Source organism: Ahaetulla prasina, chromosome 1 (genome assembly GCF_028640845.1).
Source record: "Ahaetulla prasina isolate Xishuangbanna chromosome 1, ASM2864084v1, whole genome shotgun sequence".
NCBI lineage: Eukaryota > Metazoa > Chordata > Lepidosauria > Squamata > Colubridae > Ahaetulla > Ahaetulla prasina.
This window is the reverse complement of record NC_080539.1, coordinates 2,444,253-2,467,560: the sequence shown is the minus strand read 5'-3', so window position 1 is coordinate 2,467,560 and position 23,308 is coordinate 2,444,253. Positions and strand designations below refer to the sequence as shown.

Below are 23,308 nucleotides of genomic sequence, written 5' to 3'. Positions count from 1 at the left end.
GGGGTCGCAGAGCGCCATGGAGCCGCTTTGAGTCCAGGCTGGGGCGGGGTCCCACTGAGGCTTCCTCCGCAAGCCAGGCTTTCCTTCCTCTCTTTCCCCCTACTTGTGCCCTGGAGGAGGCTCAGGGGTTCGGGGAACCAGGGATGGTCGCTGTGGGTCTCGGGAGGGGCCAGGTTGGGGCGGGGTCGCGGCTGCCGCTTGCCCCAAACTCCTCCGCCTGCCAGGCTGCCTTTCCTCTTCTTCCTACCTCTGCGCTTGGGGAGGGGGCCTCGGGGGAACCAGGGGATGGTCGCTGTGAGTCTCGGGAAGAAGCCCGATTGGGGAGGGGGTCCCGGCGGCTGCTGCTTGCCCCCCCCTTGAACTCCCACTCGAGGCTTCCTCCGCAAGCCAGGTTTTCTTTCCTCTCTTCTCCTTCCTTCTGCGCTGGGGAGGCTCGGGGGGCGCTGGGGAAACGCGGAGTGGTCGCAGACCGCCATCCACCCGCTTTGAGTCCAGGCTGGGGCGGGGGTCGCGGCTGCTGCTTGGCCCCCCAACTCCCACTCGAGGCTTTCTCCGCCTGCCAGGCTCCCTTTTCTCTCTTCTCCCTCCTTCTGCGCTGGGGGGGCTCGGGGGGCGGTGGGGAAACGCGGGGGTGGGGGGTCGCAGAGGGCCATCCACCCGCTTTGGGTCCAGGCTGGGGCGGGGGTCCCGGCGGCTGCTGCTGGCCCCCCTCTTCCCGCTCGAGTCTCCCTCCTCTCTCCTCTCTCTCCATCTGGGGACGGCGGGGAAACTTTTCCCGAGACTTTGCCAAACTTTCTCCCGATCGGCCCCGGTGGCTGCCTCGTTCGCTGTCCGGGCTCCGCGCCTTTCCTCCTCTTCTTCCCGGCCGGAGGAAGCCAGAACTGCTGCCGCGGGGCAGAGGTTGGCTCTCCCCAGAGATGATCTATCTGCCCCCCCCACCCCCCCTTGACCCGGGTTAGCGGTCGTGTGAATGTAGCCCCTCTGGCGTTTGGCCCTGGGGAAGGGGGCTTTTTCCCGATTGTCAAGGAGGGACCCTCCTGGCTGGTCTCCTTTCCAGCTCGGCTGCTCCAGATTAGCAGGATGCGCTTTAAACCACAAACCCGTAGAAACGTGGAATTGTTTGTATCTTAGTTCCGGGTTATTGTTCTTGTGAATACAACTTTGATTGATTTATTGATTTGATTGACTGCTTGATTGTGGGAGTTTCCGGAGTGGATAAAACATTTCATTTTATCCATGCCTTGTTGGGGAAAGTCAAGGTCTTTGGGATTTTGAATTTGTTGCAACTTCTTTAATTTATCTTCAGCAAAGTTGTTGTGAGGATAGGAAGTGTCTGGTGGACCGCCATTTGCTGGGGGGGAAGGGGAGAGGAAACAAACTAGGATTCCAACATGGGTTTGTGGGAGTTTAGGTCAAGGTAAGGCTGTGAATGTTGAATTTAAATTGGGTATTCAAGCTTGGCAACTTTGTGGACTTCAATTCCCAGAATTCCCCAGCCAGCTATGAAGTCCACGAGGCTTAACGTTGCAAAAGTTGGCTAGGGAATTCTGGGAGTTGGAGTCCACCAGGCTTAAAGTTGCCAAGGTTGGTCAGGGAATTCTGGGAATTGAAGTCCACAGGGCTTCAAGTTGCAAAATTGGCTGGGGATTTCTGGGAGTTGAAGTCCACCAGGTTTAAAGTCACCAAGGTCGGCTGGGGAATTCTGGGAATTGAAGTCCATGTGGCGTATAGTTTGCCATGGTCAGTTGGGGAATTCTGGGAGTTGAAGTCCACAAGGCTTAAAGTTGCAAAAATTGGCTGGGGAATTCTGGGAGTTGAAGTCCACCAGGCTTAACGTCGCCATGGTCAGCTGGGGAATTCTGGGAATTGAAGTCCAGCAGGCTTAAATCTGCCAAGATTGGATATCCCTGATTTTAAATGATTTCCCAATTCTACTTCCTGGTCAGTTTAAATTCTGAATTCTGTTCTTCCTGCCTGATGCAACTGCACGGCCGGCCCGGCTGGTCGATTGGCCGGCTCTCTTTCCAAAGAATGCCCAGCCCTTCTTGGCTGCGGCTCCCCTCCGAGCTCTCTGCCCCCATAAGTGGGGCGGGTGGGGAAGGGGGCTGGCATCCTTCGTGATCAGATGTCTGGAGAAGACTAGCCAGGAATAGCTCCAGAGAAGACCTTGTCAGCAAAGAGAGACTGGATTCAGCAGCGGGAGAGGGCGGGGGGCTGGGGTGCGGGAACCAGACCCTCTTCCGCAGACAACAGAGTGGTCTTCAGTCCAGGTGCGGAGTGGGGAATAGGGATCCCAGGACCCCCAGTTTAGTTCGCTCCAGATTCAATGGGACTTGGATACGAATGAGTTTGGAAGGCACCAAATTTGGGGGAACCTTCAATGATCAAAGGTAAGATTTTGCACATCCACCGTTTTTGGCCTTGAAAAGCTAACACTGCCAACTAACTGGCCCAGGACTATTTTGTGTGTGTGTGTCACTCTGGAAGTAATTGAGAGACTGAGATAAGACACACACACACACATACACACCCCTACCTGTCTGCTTCTTGTTTTTTTCCTGGCTGTCTTGGTTAATTTTTAAGCCAATTCTGGCATCAATATTTATTATCTTTTCGTCGGAGGTTCTTACCTGGCATTCGTTTATTTATTAAATTTTCTATGCCCACCCCACCCTAACCCATCCCTCGCCAAGAGACGCCTCTAGGCAGCTTACAACCAAGTAAAAAGAAGGTTAAAATCTTCAAATAATCAAATTAACATTAAAACGCTAACATTAAAAACACCAGGTAGTCCTTGACTTATGACTACAGCCCAGCATTTCCATTGCTCAGCGTGGCAGCTGTTCAGTGAGATTTGCCCCATGTTACGGCCTTCCTTGCCGCCGTTGTTAAGTGACTCACCGCAGTCATTAAGTGAACCGCATGGTCTTTAAGTGAATCTGTCTTCCCCATTGACTTTGCTTGTTAGAAGGTTACGAGTCCATTGCCAAGCGTCTTAATTTTGATCACATGACCACGGGGGGACGCTGCCACGGCCGTAAGTGTGAAACACGGTCGTAAGTCCCTTTTTTCCGGTGGCGTTGTAACTTTGAATGGTCACTAAACAAACGGTTGTAAGTCGAGGACTACCTGCAAAACGTCTTTGACTCGTATGGAAGCTGGCATCGTCTAGTCCAGGGGTCTCCAATCTTGGCCACTTTAAGCCTGGCGGACTTTAACTCCCAGAATCCCCCAGCCAGCAAAGCTGGCTGGGGGCATTCTGGGAGTTGAAGTCCTCCAGGCTTAAAGTTGCCAAGGTTGGAGACCCCTGATCTAGTCTATTGGTGAGATGGACAGCACAGAAACCAATCAATCAATAATCAATAAATAAAATTAAACACCAGGGAAAATAACTGAAGAAGGGGAAATAAAATGGAAATAAAAAACCATTTTATTTAAAGTTTTATTTTATTTTTAAAAAACCACGTTGCATTTGGAATTAGCTATTAGAACCGGCTGAGAAACAGCTCCAGCTTCCCCTGAGTTGGTTGTCTGCCTTCTTAACAACAGCTGCACATCTGTTTGCGGTCGGCGGAGTTCACACCACAGGCCGCCTCTAGCCAAGGAAACCGCATTGTGGGTGAGTGCGATGATGGGAAGCAGCCTTCGTGCTTTGCAAATCACAACTTATGGCTCCAGAAAGGATTCCCATGTATTTTATTTTTAAAGCTGTGGTTAACCAAAGTGATGTGCGCGTTATAGCAGGGTTTCCTGACCTTGGCCCAGATTTAAGACCTGTAAACTTCAACTCCCAGAATGCCCCAGTTGAAGTCCCCCCTCTTAAAGCAGGCTGGCTGGGGGATTCTGGGAGTTGGAGTCCCCCCATCTTCAAGCACACTGGCTGGGGGATTCTGGGATTCTGGGATTCAGGTCTTAAAGTGCCAAAGTTGGGAAAAGTTGGTGTAGAGCAATTTAAGATTAATCCATGGTTTTGTGCCATTTGTTAGTGGAGGACACGGCGATGGCCATAAAATGAGACAGAAAAAAATTAGTTGGGGACAGATATTTGTGGGGGGACTCTTAGTCTTGAAGACCTAATATGACCTTCCTCCCTTCAGGACAGGAAGAAGGATCTCCTACAAGTGCCACTGTAACTTCGAATGGCCACTAAACCAATAGTTGTAGGTGGAGGACTACATCTGTCCTTCCCCCCTCCCTCTCTCTTTCTCTCCCCCTCCTTCTCCCCTCTCTTTCCTCTCTTATTCTTTTTCTTTTTCTCCCTCCTTCCCTCCCTCCCTCTTTCTCTCCCCCTCCTTCTCCCTCCCTTTCCTCTCTTATTCTTTTTCTCCTTCCCTCCCTCTCTCTTTCTCTCCCCCTCCTTCCCCCCCTTTCCCTCTCTTATTCTTTTTCTCTCTCTTTCTCTCCCCCTCCTTCCCCCTCCCTTTCCTCTCTTATTCTTTTTCTTTTTCTCCTTCCCTCCCTCTCTCTTTCTCTCCCCCCTCTCCCTTTCTCTCTCTCTCTGCTAGTAGGAGTTAAGGATGAGATTTAATTAAAGCCATTGTTCCCGCGGGCCGGAAAGTTGTCAAGGGCCGCTCCTCCTTGGCCCCATAGCAGATTCTGCTCTCTTTTCTGAACCATGCTCAGGTAGGGGGTGAGGGGCAGCCCCTCCCAGCCCCTCCCAGCGAGCACTTTGGGTTCTAATTCTGCATCTGCCCACAGAAGCAAGCAAGTTTTCCTCTGGATATTTAGGAGATATTTAGCAGAATTGTGTGGGATCCTTGGTGCTCTTTGACCTTGGTGGCTTTTTGTAGATGTTTCTTTGGGGGGGTGGGATGGGGAGGACTGTGGGCTGCTCTCTGGGCTTGGTTGTTTCTCTTGCAAACATTTCATGACCCTGCTAGGTGACAGCATCAGTGCTAGAAGGAAGGGGGATTGGGAGGAGGAGGAGGAGGAGGACTGTGAGGTCCTGGGTGCTCTCGGAACTTGGTGGTTTTCTTGCAGACCTTTCATGACCCAACTAGGGAACCTCATCAGTGCTAAAGGGAGGAAATTACATAAATTACATGCCAACTGGGAAACTGATCTCCAACCACCTCCGTTTAGGAATCGACAAAAACTACCATGTTCCCCCGGGAAATAAGGCCCTGTCTTGTATATATTTTTGAACCCCAAAATAAGCGCTCGGCCTTGTTTTCGGGGAGGTCCTATTATTTTGTGGCGCCTGGAGCAAGACGGGGCTCCGGTTGCCGTTTTACCCGATTTCCAGGAAATGGCGGGAACCGGCGGCACATGCGGTTAAATATTTTCGGGGAGGGCTTATTTCCATTGGGGGGGGATGTTATTTTAGCCCATGCACTCAAAAGCCCGAATGGGCTTATTATCATAGGGTTAGGGTTAGGTTATTTTCGGGGAAACAGGGCATCTATCTATTTATCTATCTATCATCTATCTATCTATCCATCAATCCATCCATCTGTCATCTATCTGTCTGTCTGTCCTTCCATCCATCTATCCATCATCTCTCTCTCATCTGTCTATTTCTATCTATATATCCATCTATCTATCTATCTATCATCTATCTATCCATCAATCCATCCATCTGTCATCTATCTGTCTGTCTGTCTGTCTGTCTGTCCTGCCATCCATCTATCCATCATCTCTCTCTCATCTGTCTATTTCTATCTATATATCCATCCATCCATCCATCCATCTATCTATCTATCTATCTATCTATCTATCTATCTATCTATCTATCTATCTATCTATCATCTATCTATTCATCAACCCATCCATCTGTCATCTCTCTGTCTGTCTGTCTGTCTGTCCTGCATCTCTCTCTCATCTGTCTATTTCTATCTATATATCCATCTATCTACCTACCTACCTACCTACCTACTGTGTTTCCCTGAAAATAAGACCTTTTTTTTGAACCCTGAAATAAGCGCTCGGCCTTATTGCCATGGGCTCAAAAGCCCGATTGGGCTTATTATCAGGGGGTGTCTTATTTTGGGGGAAACAGGGTAAATGGTGCCGTTGAACAGATAGCCAGTCAGTCGGCAGCGGTTGTGGCTTTTGTGTGTGCAGCTGCGCAAATCAGAAGCCGGTGGCTGAACACCCCAGTGACTTTGCATGTATACACACACACACACACACACACACCTTTGCAAGTCAGCAGTGGGGAGGGAACACACCCCTCCCTTCCCTGGAAGCAGCCGATAATTAACTCTGGGCAGTTATCTGTGGAGGAGGAGGTGGACAGTCGGCCCTGCTCCCCGGTGTAAACAAGAGATTAGCTGCCCGGTCGCGTGGTGGCCGGCCAGCGTGCCCTTCCCTTTGATCATTACACGCTTCTCAGAGGCCCTCGGAGGGAGGGAGGGTGGGGCGAGGTGCAGGTAGTCCTCGACTTACGGCCGCAAATGGAGCCCAGAATTTATGCTGTTAAGCGAGACAGTTGGGTGAGCTTGCCCCATTTTACGTCACGGTTGTTAAGTGAATCGCTGCCGTCGTTACGTTAGTCGCACGGTTGTTAAGCGAATCTGGCTTCTTCCCCCATTGACTTGTCGTGGTCGGAAGGTCGTAAAAAGGGGATCCCGTGACCCCCCCCCCGGGACACGGCGACCATCATAAATACGAGCCAGTGGCCAAGCGTCTGAATTTTGATCACGTGGTGGCCAAGGGGTGGCTGAAACGGTCGTAAGTGTGAAAATTTCACTGATGTAACGGTCACTAAAGGAGCTGTTGTAATTTGAGCACTACCTCTTAATTCAGAGGTAGGTGTCAAATTGTTGGATTCTTTTGTCAATCCACAAAGAGAGAGAGGAAGAGGGAGGAAAGGAAAGGAAAGGAAAAGAAAGGAAAGGATTGGAAAGGAAAGGAAAGGAAAGGAAAGGAAAGAAAGAAGGAAGGAAAGGAAAGGAAAGGAAAGGAAAGGAAAGGAGAGGAGAGGAGAGGAGAGGAGAGGAGAGGAGAGGAGAGGAGAGGAGAGGAAAGGAAAGGAGGAAAGGAAAGGAAAGGAAAGGAAAGGAAAGGAAAGGAAAGGAAAGGAAAGGAAAGGAAAGGAAAGGAAAGGAAAGGAAAGGAAAGGAAAGGAGGAAGGAAGGAAGGAAGGAAGAAAGAAAGAGAAAGAAGGAAGGAAGGAAGGAAGAAAAAGAAAGAAGGAAGGAAAAGAAAGAAGGAAGGAAGGAAGAAAGAAAGAGAAAGAAGGAAAGAAAGAAAGTCCAAAGTCAATTTTTTCAGTGCTGTTTTTTAACTTCAAACGGTCACTAAATGAACAGTTGTATGTCAAGGACTGCCTGTAATCCACAAGTTGTTGGAAGCTGGTTTTGTGGTTGATTTTTCGCCCTTTGGATGCTGGCTCTGCTTTGCGTTTCGTTTTTTTAATCATGATTTGTTTGCAGGTAGTCCTCGATTTACAGCTGTTCATGTAGCGACCGCTCAAAGTTACAACAGCCCTGGAAAAGGGGACTTATATGACCGGTCCTCACACTTACGACCTTCGTAGCATTCCCTACAAAGGTCAGGTGATCAAAATCCAGGCATTTGGGCAACCGGCCCCTATTTACAACGGTCGCAGCACCCGGGATCACGTGGTCGTCGTTTCCGACTTTCCCTCCCGGCCGGTAACCGACAAGCAAAGACGGTGGGGGAAGCCGGATTTGCTTAACGACCGCGTGATTCACTTAAGAGCGGTCGCGATTGACTTAACAATGAGGGCCAAAGAGAACGGACAGCCTTTAAATCAAATAACGGTTGGAAAAGGTTTATGAGATCAGGTGTGACTCCCTTAACAACCGAAACCGTGATCCCAGTTGTTGGTTGTAAATCGAGGACGGCCTGTGTTCAAGATAGGTTGGTTTTCAAGGAAAGGATGCAGAGAAAAACGCAACTTTTATCGCACGGGTTTTATTCCGATTTTGTATCCACGTCACGAAGAGACCAAACTGGCTTTCCGAGAGAAACTAGAATCGGTTTTGGCTTCCCGTGTTTTCAGTCAACCACGGTTTATGAATTTTACTTGTTTTATTTATTTATTTTTTATCTAGTTTCTGCACCGCCCATGTCACCCGCCGGATGACGTGGGATATTTTGCAAAGCCAGCCGACTGTGACTTAGTCAACGCGCAATCTCAGACATACAACCGTTCGTTTGCTGACCTTTGCACGTTTATAATGGAAACTGGAAAGTGACTGATGACCGTTTCACACTTATGACTGTTGCCACATCCCCAGGGTCATGTGATCAAAATCCTGACACTTGGCAACTGACTCATATTTATGACGGTCGCATCATGGCGTGATTCCCTTTTGCGACCTTCCGACAAGCAAAGTCAATAAGGAAGCCAGTTCCATTGAACAACCATGTGACTAACTTAACAACTGCAGTGATTCATAGAATAGAATAGAATAGAATTTTTTTTTTATTGGCCAAGTGTGATTGGAGACACAAGGAATTTGTCTTGGTGCAGATGCTCTCAGTGTACATAAAAGAAAAGATACCTTCATCAAGGTACAACATTTACAATACAATTGATGGTCAATATATCAATATAATATATCATTTATATCATTCATAATTAAATGAATGATATTGATAAATATATCATTTATATCATCAATATCATTCATTTAATGGCTATGGCGAGAAAGGTCCTAAAATTGAGCAAAACTCTACTTAAAAGTTTCACTTAGCAACATAAATTTGGGGCTCGGTCTTGGTCGTAACTTATATCCCTTTGTTTAGTGACCGTTCAAAACTACAACAGCATTGAAAAAAAGCAATTAACACCATTTTTCACACTTACAACCATTCCAGCTTCCCCATGGTCGCGTGATCCAAATTCGGACGCTTGGCAACGGATTCATACTTAACGACGGTCGCAATGCCACCCGGGGTGACCCGTGATCCCCTTTCGCGACCTTCTGACTAGCAAAAGCCAGATTCACTTAGCGACCGTGTCTCCCAAGAGGCAACTGAACTTTCTTGTTTTCCTTGCACAACTTAATAACCGGGTTGACCAACTTAAAACAACTGCTCCACTTAGCACCGAAAGGTCATAAAAATGGGGCAAAGCTCACTTGACAGTCTCGCTTAGCAGTGGAAATTGTGCGCTCCGTCGTGGTCATAAGCCGAGGACTAACTCTAATCACTTTCCTTCGGAAAGTGTGATGTTTGACAAAGGATTTATTCTCTTTTAGGCCTTGTGAGCTTTCGATTGCCGGGCTGTATCTCATCTTTTGTGGGGGGACCTTTTAAGGGGTCCCCAAATATAGCAGCTTTAAGACTTGCGGACTTCAACTCTCAGAATTCTCCAGCCAGCTATGGGAGTTGAAGTCCGCAAGTCTTAAAGCTGCCATATTTGTGGACTCCTGTTTTAAGGCAAGGGGTTAGCCAGAGCTTCGGGTCAATTTCCCCAAATCCAATGCATTAAGACCCGCACCCACCCACCCAAATTGCAAGCTTCCTTGCAGCCCCCCAGTCTGAGTCTTGCAAGCTTTTACAACCGCCATAAAAAAAGATTAACCCTTGGGCCAGGTCAGCAGTTGGGTCTATGTGTCACCAGATCGCTGCCCGATCCCCTTTGACCGGCTTGTCTGGGATTTTCGCTATCCTGTGCCGCATCAGTGATTCGGGAGGGTTTCTCCCGAATTTTGCCCTCCTGAGATTTTCCTCTCCCGCCGCAGCCCAAAGGGGATAGAGTGACATTTTCCGCAGGAAATAATTTTATTTTTATTTCCTTTACGGTGAGGTTCGCTGAACAAATGGAAGCCCTGAATCCTGGAGGCGTTCTTTGGATTTTCTCGTGAGCCTTTGGAGAGGCTGCTGGAGGGCTTCTGATTTAGCCTTTCTCAAGTTGGGTGACTTTTTAAGATGGGAAACTTTCACATCCGGATTTCCCCACCCAGCACGTGCTTTAAGATAGGTAGACTTCAAGCCCCAGAATTCCTGAGCCGACATGCTTTAAGAGGGGTGGACTTCCACTCCCAGAATCCCCCAGCCAGCCTGCTTTAAGAGGGGAGGACTTCCACTCCCAGAATCCCCCAGCAAATATGCTTTAAAATGGGTGGACTTCCACTCCCAGAATCCCCCAGCCAGCAATGCTTTAAGAGGGATGGACTTCCACTCCCAGAATCCCCCAGCCAGAGTGCTTTAAGAAGGGAGGACTTCCACTCCCAGAATCTCCCAGCCAGCATGCTTTAAGAGGGGAGGACTTCCACTCCCAGAATCCCCCAGCCAGCATGCTTTAAGAGGGGAGGGCTTCCACTCCCAGAATCCCCCAGCCAGCAATGCTTTAAGAGGGGAGGACTTCCACTCCCAGAATTACCCAGCCAGCCTGCTTTAAGAGGGGAGGACTTCCACTCCCAGAATTCCCTAGCCAGTGCACTTTAAGAGGGAAGGACTTCCACTCCCAGAATCCCCCAGCCAGCAATGCTTTAAGAGGGGAGGACTTCCACTCCCAGAATCCCCCAGCCAGCCTGTTTTAAGAGCGGAGGACTTCCACTCCCAGAATCCCCCAGCCAGCCTGTTTTAAGAGCGGAGGACTTCCACTCCCAGAATCCCCCAGCCAGCCATGCTTTAAGAGGGGAGGACTTCCACTCCCAGAATCCCCCAGCCAGCCTGCTTTAAGAGAGATGGACTTCCATTCCCAGAATCCCCCAGCCAGCCTGCTTTAAGAGAGATGGACTTCCATTCCCAGAATCCCCCAGCCAGAATGCTTAAAGAGGGGTGGATTTCCACTCCCAGAATTCCCCAGCCAGCCATGCTTTAAGACGGGTGGACTTCAGCTCCCAGAATTCCCCCCTCATTCTCCCTCCCTCTTTCTGTCTCTCTCTGTCTCTCTCTCCCTGCAAAGGGGGGGATACTAATACCACTCTATAAAGCCTTAGTAAGACCACACCTAGAGTACTGCATCCAATTTGGTGGTTAAATCCAAGTTTTTTTACCCGTTCTGTGGGTGTGGCTTGATGGGCGAGCCAGGGGAAAGATACTGCAAATTCCCCATTCCCTCCCCACTCTAGGGGGAAGGATATTGCAAAATCTCCATTCCCACCCCACTCTGGGGCCAGCCAGAGGTGGTATTTGCTGGTTCTCAGAACTACTCAATATTTCCACTACCGGTTCTCCAGAACCTGCTGGATTTCACCCCTGATCCAGTTCTGGTCACCACACTATAAAAAAGATGTGGAGACTCTAGAAAGAGTGCAGAGAAGCGCAACCAGGATGATGAGAGGACTGGAGGCTAAAACATACGATGGACGGTTGCAGGAACTGGGCCTGGCTAGTCTAGTGAAGAGAAGGACCAGGGGAGACAAGAGAGCATCTTCCAATATTTGAGGGGCTCCCACAGAGAGGAGGAAGGGGGTCAAGCTATTCTCCAAAGCACCCGAAGGCCAGACAAGGAACAATGGATGGAAACTGACCAAGGAGAGATTTTTCTGACAATGAGAACAATCAACCAATGGCCATTTGACAGAAATGGTGTAGGTGTAAGGGTCTCCTGCTTGGGTGGGTGGGTGAGGGGTTGGACTAGATGACCTACAAGGTCCCTTCCAACTCTGTTAATCTGTAGTTTAATGAAGAGAAGGACAAGGGACTCAAGAAAAATATTTAAATGAATGGAAGAACTGGATTGATTATATTCAAAATAGATATCAGATTAAGAAATTTCAGATTGCCTTTGAATGAAGGATGTTGTTTTTGATTTTAACGGAAGAAGTCAGGTTATGTGAGAGAGAAGGATTATAATTGTGTTAGATTTTAAAAATTTAATGTATGACTGTTTGTTTATTGAACTATACCTTGTGTTTGCTCCGGGAAGTGGGGGGGAGGGGGGTTTTGGAGGAAGGAGGGGGAGGGGAAAAATTTAATTGTTGTTGTAAAACTTTTTCAATAAAAAAAAAAGAAGAGAAGGACAAGGGGAGACAGGATAGCATCTTCCAATATTTGAGGGGCTCCCACAGAGAGGAGGAAGGGGGTCCAGCTATTCTCCAAAGCACCCAAAGACCAGACAAGGAACAATGGATGGAAACTGAACAAGGAGAGATTCAACCTGGAAATAAGGAGGAATTTTCTGGTAGTCAGAACCATCAACCCATGGAACAGAAGTTGCCTTCGGAAGTTGTGGGAGCTTCATCACTGGAAGCTTTCAAGAAGAGACTGGACTGCCATTTGTCAGAAATGGTATAGGGTCTCCTGCTTGGGCACGGGGTTGGGCTAGATGACCTCCAAGGTCCCTTCCAACTCTGTTATTATGAAATTATGAAATTAGATGACCTCCAAGGTCCCTTCCAACTCTGTGAATCCATTAAAGTTAATTAACCAATTAATTGCCTCCAGATGTTGCTGTAGGAGCTCCATCACTGGTAAAGAATGGGTGTCAAGGGGCAATTAACATTCTTGGAGCAACTTATCTTTCTTTTTTTTTTTAAAAAAAAAGAGAGAGCTGAAAACGATCCCATCTGCTTGATTATAGGACTGGGTTTCCCGTAATCTCTCTCCATCTCCTAATCCTTGCTTCCTCTTGCAGAAATCGATTGCTGGGGGTTGGGAGTTCCCAGCAGAGGCCTCAGCCACCCCTCGGCTACTAAACTCGGCAAACCATTACTCAGAAGCCGATATTTGGGGTTTGGCCAAATGGGTTTTATCTGATCTCAGGTTCTGATCCGGCGAGCAAAAGCAAGGAAGCTGGCTGGCTCTGCAGTCTTTTCGTCCAGATGCCTTCAAGGCTAACATAACATAACATAATAACAGAGTTGGAAGGGACCTTGGAGGTCTTCTAGTCCAACCCCCAGCCCAGGCAGGAAACCTTACACCACTGCAGACAAATGGTTATCCAACATCTTCTTAAAAATTTCCAGTGTAGGAGCATTCACAGCTTCTGGAGGCAAGTAGTTCCACTGGTTAATTGTTCTAACTGTCAGGAAACTTCTCCTTAGTTCTAAGTTGCTTCTCTCCTTGATCAGTTTCCACCCATTGCGTCTTGCTCTACCCTCAGGTGCTTTGGAGAATAGCTTGACTCCCTCTTCTTTGTGGCAACTCTTTGTGGCTGAGTTTGTCAACCTTGGCAACATGAAGACCTGTAGACTACAAGTCCCAGAATCCCCCAAAATGACATGCCACCCCCTGGCACGGCCCTTGGATCTTCTGGTGAGCTTTTGCGAAGCTCCTGGGTGGATGTGATTCTTTTGACTGAGGATTTACCTAGATGGTGGCCGGGACACGGGGTGGATGGGCAGCTGAAGGATACGATGGGACTCCCTTCTCCTAGAGGGAGGTTTGTTTTTTTTTTAATTGAAAAAGTTTTAAAAAACAAAAACATTTTCCCCCCTTTTTTCCCCCCTCCCTCCCAGAAACCCCCCCCCCTTCCCGGGTCAATCACAAGGTATTGTTATACATAAATCAAACATAGAATAACATTTTCCCTTCTAATCCAATTAACCTCATCCAAATCTTTTCATCTCCCAACCCCCCCCCATTACATAAAATAATACTTGCTAATTATTCAAAGGCAATCTGATATTTCTTAATCTGATATCTGTTTTGTAGATAATCAATCCATTTTTTCCATTCAATTAAATATCTTTCCTGCGTATTGTCTTTTAAAAAAGCTGAGATTTTAGCCATCTCAGCCAAATTAATGCCTTTCAGTATCCATTCTTCTATTGTAGGTACCTCTTCTTTCTTCCAGTATTGTCCAATCAACAGTCTTGCTGCTGTTATTAAATTCAGAATCAATTTAGTCTCAATCCCTGTACAATCCGTTATAATTCCCAAAAGGAAAAATTGCGGCAGGAACTTTATCTTCTTCTTCAGTACATTTTGAATAATCCACCAAATTCTTATCCAAAAGGCCTTAATTTTCTTGCAAGTCCACCAAATATGAAAATATGTAGCGTCATCACAATCACACCTCCAACATTTCGCTTGGATATCAGGATCCTAGAGGGAGGTTTTAAACGGGAGGTTTTTAAGAAAAGACTGCAGAACTATTTGTCTGAAATGATATATAGGGTCTCTTGCTTGAGCAGGGGGTTGGATTAGAAAGCCTTCAGGGTCTCTTCTGGCCCTAGGATTCTGTGATTCTAGAAGGGAGGGAGGGAGGGAGGGAGGAAGGAGAGGAAGACAGAGAAAGAAAATGAGGAAGGAAGGAAGACAGGAGACAAAGAGAAAAGGAAATGAGAACGGAAGGAAGGAATTAAGGAGAGAAAGAAAATGAGAAGGAAGGAAGGCAGCAGACAAAGAAAAGGAAGAGAAAGGAAGGAAGGAGAGAAAGAGAAAGAAGAGAAAGAAAATGAGAAGGGAGGAGACAAAGAGAAAAGGAAGAAAGGAGAAAAAGAAAATGAGAAGGAAGGAAGGCAGACAGGAGACAAAGAGAAATGGAAGGAAGAGAAAGGAAGGAAGGAGAAAAGAAAATGAGAAGGAAGGAAGGCAGGAGACAAAGAGAAAGGAAGAAGAGAAAGGAAGGAAGGAAGGAAGGAAGAGAGAAAGAAAATGAGAAGGAAGGCAGGAGACAAAAGAAAAGGAAGGAAGGAGAGAAAGAAAATGAGAAGGAAGAAAGGCAGGAGAGAAAGCAGGAGAGAAGGGAAGGAAGGAGCAAAAGGGAAAATGTTGAGAAGAAAAGTAGGAGGAGGGAAGGAGATGAAGGCGAGAAAAGGAAGAAAGGAAGGAGAAAGCAAAGAAAGAAAGGGAAAATGATAGGGAAGCGGAAGGAAGGAAAGGCAGGAAGGCTGGCAGCTGTCTTGTCTCTCAACCCAACCTACTTGAAGATAGTAGGACAACTCCCAGAATTCCCAGCCAGCTGTGCTGGCTGGGGAATTCTGGGAGTTGAAGTCCTACTATCTTCCGGTTGCCATGCTCCCTTGAGAAGCATAGGAGAGCACCTATTTGACTCCTTTCAGCTCCTTATGGGTCACAGCGTTGCTTTGCCCATGTCTGGCCTTGTGGCCCCCTCCCCGATGATGCTGTGACCAGCCTCCCCCACCTTGTCCATCCCCCCCCCAGCTTCAGATACCCCTTCCTCCTCCTCCTCCTCCTCCTCCTCCTCCTCTTCCTGCCAAAAGCCACCCTATTCTATTCTTGGTCTCCACCTGTGTCTCCCGGTTGCCCTTCCGTTGCTGCCCCACCGTTGCTACAACACAGGTTGTGTTTGCACAACTGCACACAGAACCAGCCGGGATGGGGTGCCCTGAATCTAGGGGAGAAAGTTTGGGGAGCAGAGACCTTCCCAAAAGAAGGAAACGTAGCTTCTGATCCGGCTGGACATCGGAATTTGTTTTGTTTTTTTGAAAACGGAAACCTCTTCTTGCAAGATCTTAGGGAGTCCTCAGGTTACGACCGCCGTCGAGCCGATTGCTGTATTAGACAGGGGCTAAATGGGCTTTGCCCTGTTTTACGACCTTTCTGGCCACCACTGTTAAGTGAATCGCTGCAGCTGTTTAGTGAATAACTCGATGGTGAAGTGAATGTAGCTTCCCTATTGAAGTGGCGTGTCAGAAGGGGACACCCCCCCTCCCCCCCCCGGACGCCGTGACCATCATAAATATGAGTCAGTTGCCCAACGGGCAAATTTTGGTCCCGTGACCCGTGGGGATGGCTGCGACGGTCGTAAGTGTGAAGAATAAGTCACTGGTTTTCTTCAGTGCTGTTGTAATTTCGAGTGGTCACAGAACGAACGGTTGTTATAAGTCAAGGACTACCTGGAAGTGGGGCTGGATCTGGGATCCCGAATGGATTCTCACTGTTCGGGGCTGCGCAGGGGATTCTGGGAAATGTAGTTTCTGGCTGGGTAGGAAAAGGACAGTTGGGTCACTGCTCCAGCCGGAATTGGAGCCTAACTAAATATAGGAGAAAGTTGTTTATTCTGCGGTCTTGAGTTATTTATTCTTTATGGTTCTGCTTCTCTTCCCTTCGTTTTTTTCTTTCCTTCCCCACTTCCCTCCCTTTCTCCCTCCTCCCCTCCCCCTTTGACTTCCTTCCTTCCTTCCTCCCCATCCTCCCTCCCTCCCTCCTGACTTCCTGCCTCTCCTTCCTTCCTTCCTCCCACCACTTCCTTCTTCCTTCCTTCCTTCCCTCTCTCCTTCCTCCCGTCCCTCCTTCTCTTCCATCCCTCCTTCCTTCCCTCCCCCTCTCCCTCCCTCCTGACTTCCTGCCTCTCCTCCTTCCTCCCACCCCTTCCTTCTCCTTCCTTCCTTCTTTCCTCCCTCTCCTTCCTCCTTCCTTCCTCCTTCTCTTTTCTTCCTCCCTCCTCCTTCCTTCTCCTTCTTTCCTTCCATTCTCCCCTCTTCCTCCCTCCTCCTCCTCCCTCCCTCCTTTCTTCCTTCTCCTTCCACCCCTCCATCCTCCTTCCTTTGCTCCCCTGCTCTTTCTTCCTCCCTCCCTCCCTCCCCCACCAGACTTCCTGCCTCCTCCTCCTCCTCCTTCTTCTCTGACTTGGCCATAGGCCGATGCCCCTCTTGAACCCTGGTCCATGAAGGCTTGAACTCCCCCTCCCACTTTTCTCATCCACGGGATGAGATGCCTCTGCAGTGAAAACTACGAAAAGGGGGAGTCCCCTCACCCCCACCCTCTGCTCCCCTTTCTCTGGCTCTTAAAGGCAGGGCCTCTTCCTTAATATCTCTATTTTCTCATCGGGAAAGCTTGCAAAAGATACCGGCTTATCATCTCCCCTGCGAGAAGGGCCGGCTCTAGATTTGGGGGGGGGGTTTCAGTCGGGGGGGGGGCTTTGATTTCTTGCCCCCTGCCCTTTAAAATAAAAAAAGCCTCATAACAGTCCTGTGGAATTAGAGGGGGTGGGTGGGAGGATCTGCTTGGTCCTTTGGGGATTTAAGAGGCATTTGTGGTTTTCCAGCCGGTAATCCTGACACTCGTGTTACACAAATCGGCCCCCCCAGTGACTCACAACGGCTGGGAACAAAACCCAACAACAACAACAACTCTCTTTGAGTCTTTTTTTTTGGGGTGGGGGTGTCTGGGTGGAGAAAGAGTCCAGGTTAGAGGGTTTCCGCCCCCCCCCCCTCAAAGTTATCTCCTGCATCGTATAGATAGTCCTCCAGTTACAATGCTTCATTTAGTGACTCTTCAAAGTTACGACGGCACTAAAATATGTGACGTAGGGCCGTTTTTGGCACGTACAACTGTTGTACCGTCCTCCATGGTCACGTGATCAAAATTGGCCACTGACTCGTTTTTATGACGGTTTCAGTGCCCTGAGGTCCCGTGGTCCCCTTTTGCGACCTCCTGACGAGCAAAGCCCAGGGGGAAGCCAGGTTTCACTTAACGACCAGGTTACTAAGCTATCAACTGCAGCGGTTCGCTTAACAACCGTGGCAAGAAAGGTTGTAAAACGGGGCAAAACTCACTTAACAAACGTCTGGCTTAGCGATGGAAATTTTGGGCTCAATTTTGGTCGTAAGTGGAGGATTACAATACGGAATTAGTCTGCCTTGCAGGCTAATGCTGCCCACTGCCAGGGGTTCGAATCTCTCCTCCCGAGGTCGCTAAAATGAGTAGGAAGTCTTAAGTCTTCCTGGCTACTGCTAATAACGGCGGCAAGAAAGGTTGTAAAATGGGACAGAGCTCGCTTAGCGACTGTCTCGCTTAGCGACGGGAATGTTGGGCTCACGTTGTGGTCGTAAGTCGAGGACTCCCTGTCGCATCGGAAGAGCCTGGGGACTTGGGTGTGAAGTGCTCAGCGATGCCCGCGGCCTGCCACATTTTTGCTCAGCTGGAGGGCGCTCCGTGGCAACTCCACGTGGCAACCCGGCGGTATCTTGGTGACCGCAGAGGAGGCCGGCCACGTGGGGCAACCCTTGAAGATATTTTCCCCTTGGAAGTCTCTTCGGTGGGGGTCTTGGGGAGAGGGGTGGCTCTGCTTGGAGTAGCAGCTGCCCTTTCCCTCCTCCTCCTCCTCCTCCTCCTCCTCCAAGGAGCAGTTGTATCTTCTTTCTTCTTATCAGTGGCGCCTCTTGAGCACAGCCAGGGCCGGAAGGGCAGCTGCCCAAAGTCCAGCGGTCAGTCAGAAGGAGACCAGCCACAAAGCCTGGCCAAGACCCTCTGGGGCTCTCTCCTTCCTTCCTTCCATCCATCTCCCTCCCTCCTTCCTTATTTCCCCCTCCTTCTTTCCTTCCTTTCTTCCTTTCCTTCCTTCCTTCCTTCCCCCTCCCTCCCTCTCTCCTTTACACTTCCTTCCTTCACCCTCCCACCTTCTTTCCATCCTTCCATCTCCCTCCCTTCTCCCTTCCTTATTTCCCCCTCCTTCCTTCCTTTCCTTCCTTCCTTCACCCACCTTTTCTTCCTTCTCACTTCCTCCCTACCTCCATCACCCCTCCTTCTTTCCTACCTTCCTTTCTTCTTTCTTTCCTTCCTTCATTTCTTCCCCTCCTTCCTTCCTTATTTCCCCCTGCTTGCTTGTTTCCTTCCTTCCTTCCTTCCTTCCTTCCTTCCTTCCTTCCTTCCCCCTCCCTCCCTCCATCATGCTTCCTTCCTTCGCTTCCCCCGGCTTTTCTTCTTTTCTTTCTTCGTTCCTTCCTTCTCACTTCCTCCCTTCTTTCTTAATAATTCCCTCAACACTGTCAGACTATTTACTGAATCTGCACTACTATTAATCGTTTCATAGTTCCCATCACCAATCTCTTTCCACTTATGACTGTATGACTATAACTTGTTGCTGGCAATCCTTATGATTTATATTGATATATTGATCATCAATTGTGTTGTAAATGTTGTACCTTGATGAACGTATCTTTTCTTTTATGTACACTGAGAGCATATGCACCAAGACAAAATCCTTGTGTGTCCAATCACACTTGGCCAATAAAATTCTATTCTATTCTATTCTATTCTTTCCTCCCTTCATTTCTTCCCCTCCTTCCTTCCTTAACTTCCTCCTCCTTTTCTTCCTTCCTCCCTCCGTCCCTCCTTCTTCCTTCTTTCCTTCCTTCCTTTCTTCCCCTCCCACTTTTTAAATTACTTCTATAAATAACTCAAGGTGGCAAACACACATCCTCCTCCTTTCCCCACAACAACAACCCTGTGAAGCGGGTTAGGCTGAGAGAGAGGGAGTGGCCCAAAGTCACCCAGCCAAGCTTTCATGTCCAAAGTGGGACTAGAACTCCCGGGCGCCTGATTATTGGCCCAAAGTCACCTAGCCGGCTTTCATGCCTAAAAGTCGGACTAGAACTCACCACCTTCCAGTGATTTGGCCTAAAGTCACCCAGCGGGGTGGGGTGGGGAGGAAGGGGCGGCGCTAGAACTCCCAGTCACCTGGTGATTGGCCCAAAGTCACCCAGCAAGGGTTCCATGGCTAAGACGGGACTAGAACTTGCAGTCGCCTGGTTTCCAGCCTTCGTCTCTAGACCTAAGTGGCCGTCTCTTTGCTTCACTGTACGGTCTGCAAAACTCCTTCCTCCCCATCTTTTGGGGTACATTTTCTCCCCCCCCCACTTCTCAGCCTGGATCCCAAAGGAGCCCCCTTTCCTCCCCCTCCCCTACTCCCGCGGCTTGTTAGCTCCTGTTCTTGCTGGGTTGTGTTACCATTGCAGCTTGTGATTGTCAGCCACCCGGAAGGAAGGAAAAGCTAACAAGGCCCCAGATGGAACACAGCCCCCCATCTCCTGCCCCCAGCCCACCTCACCTCACCTGCGTCGTCTTAGGTTTCACCCCCCCCCACCCTTGGCTTTGCCCGTGAAGGGAACGGCAACCAGTTGTGGGGGTGGCCTTTTCTGCAGGGGTGCCAGCTACAGCTGGTCCTCGACTTACAACCCTTTGTTTAGTGACCGTTTGAAGTTAGAACGGGACTGCAAAAGGGGACTTAGGACCGTTTTGCACGCTTAGCGACCGTTGCAGCATTTCCACCACCACCACCCCAGTCACGTGATCAGAATTCAGGCACTTGACAACTGACTCGTATTTATGACGGTGGTGGTGTTTCCGGTGGTCCCCTTTCGCGACCTTCTGTCAGGCAAAGTCGGTGGGGAATCCAGACTGACTTAACGACCGGGTGACTAATTTAACAGCTGCAGGGGTTCACTTAACAACTGCGGCAAGAAAAGGTTGTAAAATGGGGGAGAACTCCCTTACCTGTCTTGCTTAGCAAAATTGGGTCATAAGTCGAGGACTATCTGTAAATCAGGTTTCCGGGGAAGGGTTCGGGGGGGGGGCGGTGTCCGTTTCATCGGCCCCCAGATTCCTCTTCCTCTTTATTTCTTTCTCATTTTCTCATTTCAATGGGATCTACCAATCAATCAAAATAGGGCTGGATGGGACCTCGGAGGTCTTCTAGTCCAACCCCTTGCTCAAGCAGGAGACCCCATTCCAGTTCCGACAAGTGGCTATCCAATCTCTTCTTGAAAACCTCCAGAGATGGTGAAAGTTGGAAGGAATGGAAGGAAGGAAGGAATGGAAGGAAGGAAGGAAGGAAGGAAGGAAGGAAGGAAGGAAGGAAGGAAGGAAGGAAGATCTTTGAGGTCATCTAGTCCAACCCCCAATTGAAGCAGTTCATCCAATACCATTTCAGTCAAGTGGCTGCCCAGTCTCTTCTTGAAAACCTCCAGTGAGGGAGCATCCACAACTTCTGGTGGCCAGTTGTTCCACTGGTTTAATAATAATAATAATAATAATAATAATAATAATAATAATAATAATAATAATAATAATAATAATAATAATAATAATATTTTTATTTATAGACCGCCCTTCTCCCGAAGGACTCAGGGCGGTGTACAGCCACAAGTAAAATACAGAAAGAAAACAACAGTACAAAACTAAAAACAACCCTTAAAAAACCTATTTAATTTGGCTACTTATAGATAAAAATATTCCCACTAAAAGTTGCTAAAAATTTTTTAAAAACCCATAAATCAATTTAATAATATAAAATTTAAGCGAGTCCAGCAAGACGAAATAAGTTTATTTATTTATTTATTTATTTATTTAATCATATTTATATACCGCCCTATCTCCCGAGGGACTCAGGGCGGTTAACAGCCACGTAAAATATACATAAATACAAGTTAAAACCCCAATTAAAAAACTTATTAAATACAGCCGAATATTAAAACCCCAATAGAATAATAAAAGCCCCATTAAAACCAAATTTAAAATTTAAAATCCTAGTCCAGTCCTGCACAAATAATTAATTGGTTATCATCAACAATTAAATGGTTAATTGTCCTCACTCTTAGGAAGTTTCTCCTTAATTCCAGGTTGCTTCTCTCCTTGATGAGTTTCCATCCTTTGCTTCTTGCATAATCTCCCATATTTACCCCCCCCCCCGGGGTGGGGGCACTGTTCCAGCCCCATTCATAGACGCCAAAGGCAATGAGTAGCTTTGAGGGAGAACCCATTGTAAAAAAACAACAATGGTTGAGCTCTTTTTTCTTTGAAACCTGGCTGTCGGTTGGAAAATCCGGCTTTCCTTCCCTTCCACCGCTGGGGGCAGAAGCCTTTGACGTCACAGGCCTCTTTGTTGTGATTTCTTTTGTGGGTTGTTGAGAGATTTCCTCTTGCGCGACTCCTGCCAACAACACCCAGGTGTGTCCAGGTTAACAAGCGAAAAGGGCCTGCCCGCCTCCTCTTTCGCCCACGTTGAGGATAGAATTCACAGAGCTGGAAGGGACCTTAAATTGGGGTTTTATTAATATTCTTAAATATTTTAAATTTAATTTTAATTATTAGCCGTTTTTGTAATTTTGCTATGTTTTAATTTGTTTTAATTGTACATATCTTGTATTTTATCTCCGGCTGTACACCGCCCTGAGTCTTTCGGGAGAAGGGCGGTATCAAAATTTAATAAATAATAAAATAATAATAAATAATAACCACCTACTTAGCCAGGAAAGCTCTTGCGCACCAAATCAAGGAGCCTGGCTTGCTCCCGGGGTCCGACATAAAAAAAGACCCCTGAAAACTCCCCCCCCCAAAAAAATTACAGCTAATCCTCGACTTATAACAGTTCATTTAGTGACCGTTCAAAGTTACAACAGCACTAAAAAAGACCGTTTCTCGCATTTATGACCCTTGCAGCATAAATATAAGACAACGGACTCATATTTATGACGGTCGCAGGGTTCCCAGTATCCCCTTTTGCGACCTTTTAAACAGGCAAAGTCAATGGGGAAATCCATGGTTCACTTAACAACCATGTGACCGACATAATAACTACAGTGACTCGCTTAACAACCACACCAGGAAAGGCCGTAAAACGAGGCAAAACTCTCTTAACGAAGGCTTCGCTTTAGCGGCAGGAACTTTGGGCTCAATTTGCGGTCGTAAAGTCGAGGACAGAATTGTCTTCAGCAGGGAAAGAACCTGTAGCTCCCCCCTGAAGCCAGTGTCCCTCTTTATTTTGGGGGTGCAGGTGTTTTTTTTTTGGAGGGGGTGTCTCTTTTATTTTGGCCCTGGGCCCCAAGACTTGCGTTTTTGGCCTGCAAAATTTTGATCTGGTCACCATGGGGAGTCTGCAACGGTCATAAGTGTGAAAAACTTGTCATCACTCCCTTTTTTCAGCGCTGTTGTAATTTTTGAACGGTCACTAAATGGGTTGTTGTAAGTCGAGGATGTGCTGTAATTCTTGCTATGCAGCCTGGGGAATTCTGGGAGTTATTATTATTATTTATTATTATTTATTAAATTTTTATACCGCCCTTCTCCCGAAGGACTCAGGGCGGTGTACAGCCAAGATAAAACACGAAATATATACAAATTAAAACATTTAAAACCTAGCAAATTACAAAAAGGCTGATAATTAAAATTTAGTTTTAAAATTTTAAAAATATTAATAAAACCCCGAATTAAAATTTGACACTATTATGCCAGTCCCGCTTGAATAAATAGGTGTGTTTTTAGCTCACGACGGAAGGTCCGAAGATCAGGCACTTGACGTAACCCAGGGGGAAGCTCGTTCCAGAGTGTCGGTGCCCCCACAGAGAAGGCCCTGCTCCTGGGGGCCGCCAGCCGACACTGTTTGGCAGACAGCACCCTGAGGAGACCCTCTCTGTGAGAGCGTACGGGTCGGTGGGAGGCATAAGGTAACAGCAGGCGGTCTCGTAAGTACCCGGGTCCTAAGCCATGGAGCGCTTTAAAGGTGGTAACCAAAATCTTGAAGCGCACCCGGAAAACCACAGGAAGCCAGTGCAGGCTACGGAGTAGTGGTGTTACGTGGGAGCCACGAGCGGCTCCCGTTACTACTCGCGCAGCCGCATTCTGGACTAACTGCAGCCTCCGGGTGCACCTCAAAGGCAGCCCCATGTAGAGAGCATTGCAGTAATCCAACCTAGATGTAACCAGAGTGTGAGTGACCGTGCATAAGGCATCCCGGTCAAGGAAGGGACGCAAC

At 48.0% G+C, this 23,308-nt stretch overlaps 1 protein-coding gene across 2 annotated transcripts in view; it reads left to right on the top strand.

Moving 5' to 3' along the window:
* The window catches only part of SSH2 (slingshot protein phosphatase 2), a 182,665-nt gene that overhangs the window by 98,069 nt on the left and 61,288 nt on the right, over nucleotides 1-23,308 (top strand). The gene's annotated exons all lie outside the window — the stretch shown is intronic.